Source organism: Phocoena phocoena, chromosome 12 (assembly GCF_963924675.1).
Source record: "Phocoena phocoena chromosome 12, mPhoPho1.1, whole genome shotgun sequence".
NCBI lineage: Eukaryota > Metazoa > Chordata > Mammalia > Artiodactyla > Phocoenidae > Phocoena > Phocoena phocoena.
This window is the reverse complement of record NC_089230.1, coordinates 67,247,401-67,260,726: the sequence shown is the minus strand read 5'-3', so window position 1 is coordinate 67,260,726 and position 13,326 is coordinate 67,247,401.

The following is a 13,326-nucleotide window of genomic DNA, read 5'->3' as shown; positions in this document are numbered from 1 at the left end:
GACTTTCTTGAACATGATAAAAGAATGTGAAACAAGTATCCGGTAAAACAAATATTTTACTCTGTGAATATAGTAAAGGTCCAGTAGACTTTATTTTAAAGGGAGTCCTCAAGTTTGAGTGTAAGCATTCCAGAAATGGAAGGGGAAGGAGGGAAAAGTGAGCATTTGGCCTCTGCTGTAAGCAAGTCACTTGGGTGCTCTGTGCCTTCAGCTCCTCGTTTGGAAAGTTAGATTAGATCCCTCATCCTTACAGTCCTTTAAACCTCTAATTCCTATTCTATCTGAAATTATTTAAAGTTGAAACAAGGAGAAGGGAATTTGAGTGGAGAGTTAGTAGTTGAGAATTGCTTTTCTTCTGCATCAAAGGTCTGCAGACTGCGGCCTGATTTGGCAAGCAGCCTGATTCTGTATGGCTAGCATTCTGGAAATGGTCTGTACATTTTTAAAGGGTTGTAGAGAAAAATAAAGCATCAGAGACCAGATCGTTTGACCTGCGAAACCTAAAATATTTACAATCTGGCCCTTTGTAAGATAAAGTTTGCCAGCCCATCCTACGTAACAGTAAAATAAAAACTGTTTCTCTTTGACTACATCATATAATCAGATCTTCTCCTAGAAGAAAACTTGAAGCCTCTGAATTGAAAACATTAAGAAAGGGATTTAGACAGCAGTGCTCTGTGTTGACCATTATAATGCATCAGTGGTTTCTCCTCATTGAGGGTTCTGGCTCTTTCGAAGTTTGCTTTCTTTTAGCATTTACTTTGTTCTGGGATACAGCTACCCTGCTGCCTTAAGGCTGTCCTCTATGCAAGCTGCTCTTCTAACCCTTCACATTAGCTTTTAGAACATGATCCTCCATGACACTCTGATTATTTATAACCTCAAACAGGCATGGTTGGTATGTACTTTACAAACAGAAGAGGGATCAACAAAGGCTTCACGCTGAGAATTGGATATGTCCAAGACCTCTGGTTTATAAAAACAGAATTAGTTTCCTAATTATCAATTTAATACATTTCTCAACTACAAGCTTCAAATTCCTTATATAAATCCTGCACTCTAAGGAATGTGGTTTTATTTTCTAAAGCCTCGCTAAAATTCTAGAACAGTGATTGTTAACTGGTGTCCTGACACACTGATATTCTCCTGTCTCTTGTGAACTGTCACAAGTTTATTGTTACTCATACAAAGTATTTGTGACGAATTTACTTGTTAAAACCGAATTAGAGAAAATGTCAGGTTAGCATTCTGTTGTTGGCGATTCACTTGTGTTCTGATAAGCGTCCTGCATGAGAGAGCAAGGTGTCGAGTTGCTGCTGATGTGCAGGGGAGAGGTACAGTCTGTACCAGTGCTATCCGCCACAACCCAGTCAGAGGAGGTAATGTTGACAATACCGCTAAGATCTCCGTCCCTTCAGAGTTTCTGTAAGATTTTGTTTTCCTTTCAACATTTAAAAAACTTGGTCAAAATATGGGATTACCCATTGAAATATGTCCTGGATTTATCATGTCAGAAAAGAGGTTGAGATGCTCCAGAGTCTATCTAGAAGTATGTCTTTTTTTTCCCCAGATCTCACCTTGACATTTTACATTATTTTACTTTAAGTTATTTAATATAATTCAGACTTTTTAAATCCCTTTTTATATATCAATGAATTAACTGAGCCATATTACACTGAAAAGTGTAAATAAATAACATAAATAAATGCTGAGTCAAAAAATCTGTCCAGAGGAACAATTGTAGCTAATCTTCACTCTGCCACTTGAATTTGGGAGACTACTTCATTTGTAATGGTAGTTTTTCCTTTTGGAACTAAGTTCTTTCTTTATCCTCATACTTCAATGGCATGTTTGGAATGTGCTAAATTTTCATAAACATTTATACTTAAATTATCATTATTGATTAGTCCTCATATTTTGGATTAAGTCTCCAAAGATTTTGGAAGATAAATGGGGAAGCACTCGATTACAGGAGAACAGTGTCACTTCTAGATAAAAAGGGTTATATATAGCTCTTTATATTTAAAAGATGAATATTTATTTTTAGGAGGTTGACACATGAATAGGACTTTTTCAAAATTTTGTGTCTTGATTTTGAGGAAGGGGGCAACTAAGTTTTTCTCCCAGAATTAATTTGAATGATGACACTTTACTGTCACTTGGATTCAGTGATTGTGTGTTATTCCTCCACTAGATTGTATGTTCTTTGAAGCCATTGTCTTCTCAATATGCTTAATTTCCTTCAAGTACACTAAAACCTGACTCATCTGGAAAAAAACAGGCCAAGCTGAGTTCATGTAAAGTTTAAAATAATATAATTTTTTAAATATTGAATTAGTTTCTGACCTAAACTAGAGATATAGGTGGACCTGCTTGAGGTATCTTTGTTTTTATGGAAAATGCTTTTATTACATGCTTTTTTTTTTTTTTTTTTTTTTTAACTTTCACTGTTCACAGGCTGAACGAAAGGCCTTTTCCTCAAATAGCAACGTTTGGCTGTCTTTGTTAAATTAATAGACTTTAAAGGTATAATTCAAATTAATGGTTTAAATTTAATTACAGATTGAAAATGTTTTCTCTTTTGTGACTTAATTTTAAAAGCAGGCCTGACTGAATATGGGGCCTGTATAAAACAATTATACTGAACAATTATATTAGACTGAGTATAGCTAATATTTAGCTTGCCTCTTAAAATTCTCAGACTGCTATTCAGTTTTAAAAACTACCCATAGTTTATGAACTACTCAGGAAGATTTTCCCTTTTAATTGTTTCTTCGTGTAGTACTCATAAGGGCTGGGACATTTGGGATAAACTAGAACATTTTCATGTGTTTTATGAATACTTGTATAAACTGAAAGTGTTTTGATTTCCCGCAATCCTCCAAAGGACTGTTTATTTATTGATGAGTTGTGTTGATATTTTTGCTGTTACAATTTCAGCAATGGAGTTCAGTGAACGTTTGTCGAGGAGAGCCTACTTCTAAGCACTGGGGGGAAGACAAAGAGTAAGATATGGTCCATGCCCCAAAAAAACTTGTGGTTGGTGGTAAGTTCTCATAAGATTTGCTTCATCTGAGCACACTGGGATTGAGGGAACATCTGAAGGCTGCTGTCTTGGAAATTTTTGAGGAAGTGTTTCTAAAACACTTAAAAATACCTGAGTCATGTCAGTCTGTTTGAATAGAAGAAATCGATATGAAAAGTCTTTTCTTAAAAAACGATTGTCTTATTTTATAGTATATTCTTTTTAAAAAAACATTTCTGATAGCTGTGTTTTATACATTTCTTTTTATCTGAAGCATCTCTGGTCTTCTGGAAAATGTCCTACATAGTGCTAGCCTTCAAACTATCAAAGTAAATTTTCATTGTAAAATAAATTAATTGTCTTTGTGCCAGCTAGCAACTCTTTATAAGTCTGTAAGGTATGAAAAATTACATCTTTATTTTTTTTACATACTTCAGGCATTTTACAAACCAATTAAATAGTTGAGGATAATGCATTTTGACATGTATAAAATAATTTTTTCAAGTAAGCAATCAGTCTCTACTACCATCAGATCATAGTCATTTTTAAAATATTTAATACATACATATTAAAGTATGTATGAAAAAATCTAAAATGTTAATAAATATGTTTATCAAATAGCAATGGTCTTGGGGTTTTTTTCAACATAATTAAGGAGTTTTAAAAATATATGAAGATAAAGCACAGTTACCCAAATACAATGTGATATATTATATTCCCTCATGCATCAGTATTACAGATGTTGATTTGCTTTTAAACTTTAAACGTATTATTTATATGAGAATTTTAAAAGAACAATTAAGTTCTTTTGTTTAAAAATAAATGTTTTACTAGTCTCGGATGCTGAAAAATGCCAATGCAAGTTTTACATGGTAAGAGGTAGGTACATAATTACAGTATTGAATTTTCTTTAAAAATTATTTTTCAACTTCAATACAAAGTAATTTCATGTAATAACTCAAATGCAGTAGAGCAGGTTTTTAGATTCTTAACAATGGCTAAAGAATAAGTGTCTCACGTAAGAAAAATTACAGGTGTCTGTGTTTTTTGGTTGAAACTTGCTTTCAAAATAGAGTCCAAGTCTGTTCTTTTTTTCCAGTGATTAAAATGTAAGATTAGCTTTGGTTGGTTCAGTGGATAAAAGCGTCCAATCACCTTAAAATATAAACCTCAGAAATACAAAATACAAAAGAATATCAGGTCAAGGTCTTAAATAGACAAGAATCTCGTTTAGGTCAAAGACTAAGTAGACATTGCCCCACTGGGTAAACAATAAATTGCATTTGAGAGAGTTTGAACTTTTATCTGTTTGTTGTGTCACTAATGCCTGACAATATTTTGTTTGGCTCAAGAGAATGGAAAGCAGTTCAAAAACGTCATGTTTTCCCACTTGAGCTTAATTTATTCAAGGAATACCAAACCTTCTAGGTCCAAGCATTGTTGCTGCCTGTAAATGATACGGATTCAGGATTCACGACCACTTCATGCCTTGTCATCTGATCTGAGTCATTCCCTGCAGGAGGATCATGTGTTGTGTATGAGGACCTTAAAGAGTTTGATGTGAACCTAAGTACCCCTTGATTGTGAGTAAAGAGTTCAAGTTTGCTTATAGCTTGATAGAGGGGTAGGATGCCACCTTTGAAGAAGTAGGCTTAGATGCAGTTGAAGCCTAAAGTTTTAAACTATTGTCCAAGCCCCATTAATCTCTGAAAGTGGTGATGGATACTAAGTTATCGTTCAGCCTAATGTTTCTTTAGAGATGGAGCGGTTACCCATAGCAACTGTTTGGTATACCTCCCATTGTCTTTATTTTTATTTTTTTATATATTTATTTATTTATTTATTTTGGCTGCGTTGGGTCTTTGTTGCTGCGCATGGGCTTTCTCTGGTTGTGGCGAGCGGGGGCTACTCTTTGTTGTGGTGCACCGGCTTCTTGTTGCAGTGGCTTCTCTTGTTGTGGAGCGTGGGCTCTAGGCGCACGGGCTTCAGTAGTTGCAGCATGTGGGCTCAGTAGCTGGGGCTCTCGGGCTCTAGAGTGCAGGCTCAGTAGTTGTGGCACACGGGCTTAGTTGCTCCATGGCATGTGGGATCCTCCCGGACCGGGGCTTGAACCCGTGTACCCTGTGTTGGCAGGCGGATTCTTAACCACTGTGCCACCAGGGAAGTCCTCCCGTTGTCTTTAGAAAGCTTTTAGCTTCTGCCCATTTATCCCAAGTCACAAAACCCACTTAGGTGGGTTGTGTGTTTCTTAAGTGAAGCTTCCTTGTAAAAAAATACGTATATAAGAAGAGTTTGTGATAGAAAATCCCAGCCAGAAAGAGATTGCAACCATGGTTATTTTGGATTTTTATCTCTCCAATAGATAAAGTAGGTGTCTCCAATCAGATTTTAGCCATGTTCCCCAGCTTCTGATGTTGCTATTACCCCACCCACTCTCTGCCACTTTTTAAGTTCTGGCCTAAATATTTATTCCATTGATCCAAGGTTGGACAAAAATGAATTTAGAAAATCAAGGGGAAGAAGCTACAAAGGCTTAGAGATTAACGCACAAAGCACAAATTTCTTATTCTAAGATGATAACAAATAATTTGACTAATAAAACTTGTTTTCTGTCTTCACTCCAATATGTCATAACCACACTTATTTCCTATTAATATATGGCCTGATCTGTCCATTCCCACTGCCAAAGAAATATATTTTCTGCATATTCAGAAGCATGTTCTTCATGTTGAACCAGTTGTTGATGTTTTGGTTATTTGGAGGGTTTGTTTATTTGTTTTTAACGGTGTGAAGGATCCTTATTCTGGCCTCATTTGCAGACAGCCATCATTGAGCTCAGGGTAGTTTGAGTAGAAAAAAATCTAATTCCAGCTCTGGTTACTAATTCCTTTCACATCTCCTGAAGGGCCAGCTCACCCTCTTTCAGCTCTCTAGAAGGCCTGTACAAACTGAAATGGAATTCTGATAAGGGTGGAGAGACTCTTGAATTAGCTCTCCTGGAAATTTAGAATTGAAGTGAGGCCATTTAGGTGATGATGAGCCCTGGAATTTTAAGGTCAACAAATCTGGAGCTGAATGTCATGTGTGGGCAGAGGACAATGTTCATAGCAAATAAAGCAATCAACCAGAAAAATGTAAAGGTAACTGCCTAGAAAGAGAAGCTGTCTAAAATCTTTGCAGTTCTCATCAGGCACAGCTCTGCCTCTATTTACTTCATGTCTGTGCAATTCCTGTGTTTTTCTTCTTAAGCTAGTTTGAGTGGGTTACTATTCCACAGAATCAGATACCACTAAGGTATAGTTTAATACCTTTTGTGCTTTTTAAAGTCTTAAAAAGCTAAGGACCTGAAACTATACTACACAGTTTGTTCAACATAACAAAGAGTATTGGTCTCAAATCAACATCCATTCTATACATTCATTGTTAATATGAGGAAGTATCTAGAGTGTGACAAGAATATATGCTTAAGAATATTCATCACAGTATTATTTTTTATCCTGCGTTAAAGAAAAGATTGCCTTGTACATCCATAGTATGGAGTGATTTTATTGGCTGCAAAATACAGGGAGTTTTTAGTAGGAAAAATGGTCATACTATGTCATGGAAAAGAACTTATATCAATTTGTATCTAAAATATGATGGCAACTATATAAAACTATATAGAAAAAAAGACGAGAAGTAATACTTGCCCATGGCTGATAGGATTATGAATGGTTTTTTTTCTGCTTTTTATAACTTGAACTTTACAAATTACCCCTGCCCCACCAAAATAAAGGTGGAAAAGAAAGGAAATACACCTCCCAAATCTGTACTTAAACTTCTGGTAACTCAGATTCATACTCCCTTCGAATTAAAAAAAATTTTTAACTCAATTGAGCTTTGTGGTAGAGGAATATTTTTTAAATATTCCTGGAAAAACATTTCTTCCTAATTTGTAGAGGCATTTGTGTTTCTTTAATATGGGTTTGGTGCTTGAGGGCTGTAGACTTTAGGAGGGTTCTTTACCAACCTGAATGAGATCAACAAATCAGCTACAGCTCTGGACACAGTGCTTATCACATAGAGTAAGTCCACAATATTGAGTTGATTAATGTGTAAATGCAGCTCTCATATCACTTTTTGTGAATGATACTCAAAGGCATATGGTTAGGCGAACCTAGTTCAGTGCTTTGCTCACTCGAATGCACATAAGACTCACCTAGGGAACTTGTTAAAATAAGAGTTCTAACTGGGTGTGGGGTGGAGCTTGAGATTCTGCTTTCCTAACATGTTCCTAGGTAACGCCAGCACTGTTCTGGGAATTGCATTTGTCCCAATTAAAAAGAGGTGCAGTGATTACCCCAAAATGGAACTCCAACTTGAGGAATTCCATGGTAATTAAATCTTATTATGGAACAGTATTACAAAATGGGAAGGTAGTTGTAATACTGTAGCTTAAATCCTTGGATTTTAGCTCCCAGATATATTGGAGTACAGTCATGCCGTATTTCATAACTAAATACCATTGTGCAAAGATTGTTAACTATTTGTAACGGCAAAGCCAGTAACTGTGTTAACTAAGTTCATATTAAGTTGTAGTCATGGTATATTTGGGAAAAGCCAGAACATTAAAATTGATTTTTAAATAAGGATAGTTATATTCAGATGCACAACATGAGAAAACGGTGCCAATTTGGGGTGAAGACTGAGAAATTTTCAGATTATCGTTTTCAGATAATTTTTTAAGTTATCATTTTTTCATACTTGAACTATTTTTCTGGGTGTATCATTAAGTTGGGCAATACTAAAGTTGGTTGCTTTCCAGTAGCTCTAAGAGAAAGAAACCTACTGGAAAATTACAAGTGGAATCCTGTTAGAACATGCCTGAGTGAGATTTAAAACTTGGCCTTTGCTCAAAGGAAATCTTGCTGTAGTAGCCAGGAAATTTTCCTAAAGCAACTTCCATGACTCTTTATTTAATCCTTATCAAACAATTACGTTGACCTCTGCAAAAATTTCTTTTTCCTTGGAATCCATCATTTTTAGGGACAACGTTCTGGAGTTACATTTATCTAGGTTCTACATTGCAACAACAACAAAAAATTCACATTTTATTTGTTGCCAACACCAGTTTTCTTGCTCCAATGGCTTTTCCCCAGCCACCGGGGAACCACAAAGTTTATAAATTGGAGAATCAAAATTTAGATAAGTAAGGAGGGTTCAGTCTACAAAATGCCAAAGCTACTGTTCAATTGATCAGACTAGTCAAACTGTCAGACATTGTATAGACCCAAAAGGCATTGAATTTTATCTCACAGTCACTAGGGTTGTGTTTAACCCTCACTTGGAGACTCCCCTGGTGGCACAGTGGTTAAGAATCCGCCTGCCAATGCAGGGGACACGGGTTCAAGCCCTGGTCCGGGAAGATCCCACATGCCGTGGAGCGACTAAGCCCATGCACCGCAACTACTGAGCCTGCACTCTAGAGCCTGTGCGCTGCAACTACTGAGCCCATGCATCGCAACTACTGAAACCCACGCACCCTGGGGCCTGCATGCTGCAACTGCTGAGCCCACTTGCTGCAGCTACTGAAGCCCATGCTCTGCCACAAGAGAAGCCACCATAATGAGAAGCCCGCACACCGCAATGAAGAGTTAGCTCCTGCTCCCCGCAACTAGAGAAAGCCCTCGTGCAGCAGCAAAGACCCAATGCAACCAAAAGTAAAAGAGTAAGTAAATAAATTTATTTTTTTTAAAAAGAGCTACTTGAAACCCACTAAACTCACCAATAGGTAAATTGTTTTTGAAATAAACAGAGTTTATAAAATACTCTGATGTCAAGAAAAATCAAAGATGTCTCCTTCCACACAAAGGAACTAATACTAAAAAATGATTGAAAGAAAATAGATTAAATTCAGAATATGAAATTGAAAAGTTAAAGCGTCCCATTATTTTGAGAATTGTGATAATACTAAACCTAACTAAATGGTGTTATTCTAACGTTATTGGTGTGCTCACTGGATAATGTGCTTCCTTATTACTGCAGATATGGGAATTTCCCATACACAGAAACTCAGTTGTAACAGTTGTTCTTAATAACATCAAAATGAAATTGTTCTTTCTCCACATACTTTATTGTGATCGTTGTGACTCACATCCACACACGGTTTTGAGCACCATGGTCAAACCCACAAGTCCGTGTTCCTAAAGGGTGGAATGCAGGCTCAGACCTGGGATTGTGAGGAATTCTCCACTGGATTGGAAATATAAAATAATTAAACAAACTGGTCCTTCACCACAGATGGTTTAAGAAGCACTGGTCTTGAACATTGCGTGCTACACAGTAGGTGCTCAGAATTACTTGCTGAATGAAGGAATAGATAAAAAGATGCCACTGGTAAAACAAAATTTCCTCATACTAATGTTTTGTTTTGGTTGTTGTTTTAAAAAGGGCTTCAAATGCTTGGCTATTTATTTATTTATATTTATTATTTATTTATTTATTTATTTATTTATTTAATGGCTGGCTGTGTTGGGTCTTCATTTCTGTGCGAGGGCTTTCTCTAGTTGTGGTGAGCGGGGGCCACTCTTCATCGCGGTGTGCGGGCCTCTCACTATCGCTGCCTCTCTTGTTGCAGAGCACAGGCTCCAGACACGCAGACTCAGTAGTTGTGGCTCACGGGCCTAGTTGCTCCACAGCATGTGGGATCCTCCCAGACCAGGGCTCGAACCCGTGTCCCCTGCATTAGCAGGCAGATTCTCAGCCACCGCACCACCAGGGAAGCCCCCTCATACTAATGTTTATGTATTGTGCGTGACAGTTTGTTTACTTGTTCAGTATTCATCCATTATCTGTAATAAGGTGAATGAGAACTGGGTTAGGAGTCTTCTACCTGTTAGCCATGTTATCAATACATGCCAGTCAGTCTTTCTCTGCCTTTAAAATTTCCTCATTCAGCTTCAAATGAAACAGCGAATGTGAAAGTACTTTTTCCTTTTTTAATAAAACTGGGTTTTACAAATGTGAGGTTTCATTGTTATTAACAAACCTTTTTTTTCTTTAAGTGTAAGTTTCAGGTGTACAGCATTATAATTCAACATCAGTATACACTGTAAAGTGATCACCGCCACAAATCTAGTTACCATCCATTACCGTATGGTTGAGCCCCTTCACCCATTTCTCCCCCCCTCCCAACCCCTTCCCCTCTGGTAACCACTAATCTGATCTCTGTATCTATCAATCAGTTTGGTTCTGTTTTATTTTGCTTGTTCATTTTTTGTGTGTTTTTGTCTTGTCTTGTTTTTAGATTCCACATATATGTGAGATCATATGGTATTTGTCTTTCCCTGTCTGACTTATTTTGCTTAGCGTAATTCCCTCTAGGCCCACCCATGTTGTTGCAAATGGCAAGACTTTGTTATTTTTTATGGCTGAGTAGTATTCCATTGTGTAATACATATACCACATCTTTATCCATTCATCTGTCAGTGGACACTTAGGTAGTTTCCATTTTTTATTCTCTCTAAAACCTAGGATCACTACACTTCTCTATGAAATATGAATTATGAAAAAACTAAAGACTATTGGTTAGGAACATAAAACACAGGAAGAGAATACTGCCGTGAAATAAAAGCTGGTCTGACGAGCCCCAGTGCTCTCTTGGCTAACACTCTGCACATCTTTGTGATGTCCACATTGTATCACAACAATAATAAGAAACCCTCAGACTCCTGGAGTGCCTTTTGAACTATCCAACAGAGAATAAATTATTTTTGATATAGTTTTAGTCAAGTGTATTTTACAGTATTTTAACTCTTTAAAAATTAATTATTCAATATGGCCATATGGTACCTGCATATTAACCAGACAGTATTATTAACCAAATCTTCCTACTCTCCAGTCATGCCAGCAAAAGTTGATTAAGTACTATAGATGCCCACATATAAGGCGAGGTTTTCTCCAAAATTATCAGAAAAGAGAGTTGCTTTGTATTTGGGTCTTTACAAAGTCAAATTACAGAGTTCTCTCTCAGTTACATAGCTTTGAGAGCAAAGTACTGTCTTGGGAAAACATTACCATGGAAATCACCTCAGTCGATGCTACTTTTAAATGCTTGTAGAGGTCACCTGAGAGAATTGCTAGAAAAGATAGCAAAGAAACAACATGAATTTAATAACTTATTCTTCATAATCAATCAATAGTATAGATATCAATGTAAACTAGCCTTTTAAATATAAGTTTAAAAAACAATATATGATTATGTTGCAAAGATCAAGAGTAAATACCTATAAGATGCACTGGATATCACTATTATGCAGCTGAATAATTCCCATGGGCATCTGTTATGGGCTAAATTGTGTCCTCCCCAAATTCGTATGTTGAAGCCCTCACCCCCCAGTGCAACTTATTAAAAGATAGGGCCTTTAAAGAGGTAATTTAGGTTAAATGAGATCATAAGGGCTGGGCTCTAATCCAGCATGACTGCTGTCCCCAAAAGAAAAGGAAGCGACACCAGGGATGCATGTATTCAGAGAAAAAAGCCATGTGAAGACACAGCAAGAAGGCGGCCGTCTGCCAGCCAAGGTAAGAGGCCTCAGGAGAAACCAAACCTGCTGACACCTTGATCTTGGACTTCCAGCCTCCAGAACTGAAAGAAAATAAATTTCTGTTGTTTAAGCCACCTAGTCAAGGGTACTTTGCTCTGGCGGCCTGAGCAGACTAATACAGCATCCTATATGTTGATTCGAATGGTGGAGTTTCCCAAATGGGGTAGATGGAAGTTCAGATTACATGCCCCAGAAACCTGCCAGATGGTTTAAAGTGGCCTTGCTCATGAGGACAAAGCAAGTGGCAAAGATGTTTGTGAAGTTTGATTGAAATTGTTTCATAAAATATGCATGAAAAAGGTAATGTTCTAAAAATATTTTTTTATATTAAAAGTTGACGTTCAACTATTTCATGTATATTCCTTTACGTTTTTCTACTAGAGTTTGCTAAAAAATCTTTTTTTTTTTTTTGATGAGCTTTTATTGGAAGAAATGGGAGATTGCCTTGTAATTAGGCTTTCTGCAAATTTGGGTCTTTTTAAAGATTAAAGTATAGCCCTCATTAAGAAATAACATGATATTATTTAGTATAGGGATCAGTCAAATTAACTTTGGAATAAAAATGGTATTACTGTGTACAGAATTTAGTTGAGTTTCAAACAAATGCTGTTGGGATAAGTTTGGTAGGGGTTGATCCTGTAGATATATGGTATGAATAGCTATTGTTTTTAAAATAATAGAACACTCTCCTTTATCCCATGCTCTTACATCAGTGGCCATTGTTTTCTGGTTCACAGAAAATGCTGGTATTCACTGAGTATAAATGGAGATGACCAATGATGTGCTCTCATTTCTTTTTTCAAAATTCAGAAACCGTGTATTTCTCATCCTAAAGAGTTACAGGTAGTCCCAAATTATGCATTTCCTTGAAAAGTTTATGCAGAAAAAAATCAGTCTATTCCCAAGTTCCTCAGTGAAGATATCACATTACTGACTTCACTTTGAACTTGGACATGCTCCAAGGTGGAGATCCATGAAGCAGTAACTATTAAACAGGGAACACTTACACACAAGTTTTCTAGGCTAGTTACCTCTATGACAAAACTGACAAAATGCATGCTTATACCCTCTTCTTCAAAGTTTCCCTGCCAGGGAAATTTCCTACCCAAATCAGAAGCCATTGCACCCAATCAAAAGAGCTTTTCTGGTGAAGAGGTAAAACCTCAGGAACCACAAGAGGTAAATAAAAGGAGGAATATTAGTATTGCCTTGTATTGAAATCAACATGAGGAGATGCATATAAAATAGGTAAGAGGCTATAAACAAGTATGAATTTTGATCAAAGTGGGGTTTAGGTGCATGTATGTTCCATATAAATGAACTTTAGGTGCTTCCCAGTTCCACTTGGTCCAGAGAATAGAATGACACTCACATAAGGGACATGGTTCATATGAATAAGCATTTAGGGTCTAAAAGAGGTTGAACCACAGTGTGCCCACCTCACTGGCAGTGTGCTTTTCTAGGGGATCTCAGTAACAACTGTCATCAGTTGCTATGGGTGTTTATACCTGCAGCACTGAGTATAATGCTGTGTACACAATAGGTGGTCAGTAAGTGCAAATTAAACCAGTAGGTATCTTGTCAGTAGTTTTGGAAAGGTGGAGAAGGGTGGGTACTGTGAACTTTCTTTTCATCATAACCTTAAGTTATTTTTCATCATTCAGGTATTTCTGTAGTACATATAGAAGAATGTGAAATTTATAGAATTACAGGCAT